At 35.8% G+C, this 525-nt stretch overlaps 1 protein-coding gene across 1 annotated transcript in view; it reads left to right on the plus strand.

Annotated features, from left to right (window-relative positions):
• The window catches only part of LOC106884441 (acyl-coenzyme A thioesterase 8), a 20,205-nt gene that overhangs the window by 1,365 nt on the left and 18,315 nt on the right, over positions 1 to 525 (plus strand). The gene's annotated exons all lie outside the window — the stretch shown is intronic.

Raw genomic sequence — 525 nt, forward strand, 5'->3', positions numbered from 1 at the left:
TTGAACCCAAGATCACATGCTTGGGAAGCAAGCTCTTTAACCACACAGCCACACCTGTGCCTATAGTGAATAAAAGATCGTCATTGTAGGAGTTACTGTTTATTTTCCTTCTGTTTATATGTATTATATAAGCACCTCTTTATCTATGTTTGTCTTTTTCGATAAATCGTCAAAATTAAAAAGTTACAGCTATTTTCCCTCAGTGTCTAATTCCAATGTCCACCAATCCTATGCTTCCCGAAATTCGCGAAACATTACACCTGGGGACCCGTTGCACCCTTTCCACTTAATGGCTCTTACTGTTCACTTTTTTCCTTTTATGTTTCATCCCATAAAAATATGCAACACTCTTGCTTTTCAAGGACACGATGTTCCAACAACTGACAATTGATGCTGGTAGTTTATTCTATGCTTCAACAATTTGAGTGTGAAAATTATTTAATTAACTCTTTGAACATGGAATGCGGATATAAACACCTTTTACAAAAGACGATTTTTCAGATTCTGTTTTTTCTCCCACATATT

The sequence above is a fragment of the Octopus bimaculoides genome, chromosome 1, assembly GCF_001194135.2.
Source record: "Octopus bimaculoides isolate UCB-OBI-ISO-001 chromosome 1, ASM119413v2, whole genome shotgun sequence".
NCBI lineage: Eukaryota > Metazoa > Mollusca > Cephalopoda > Octopoda > Octopodidae > Octopus > Octopus bimaculoides.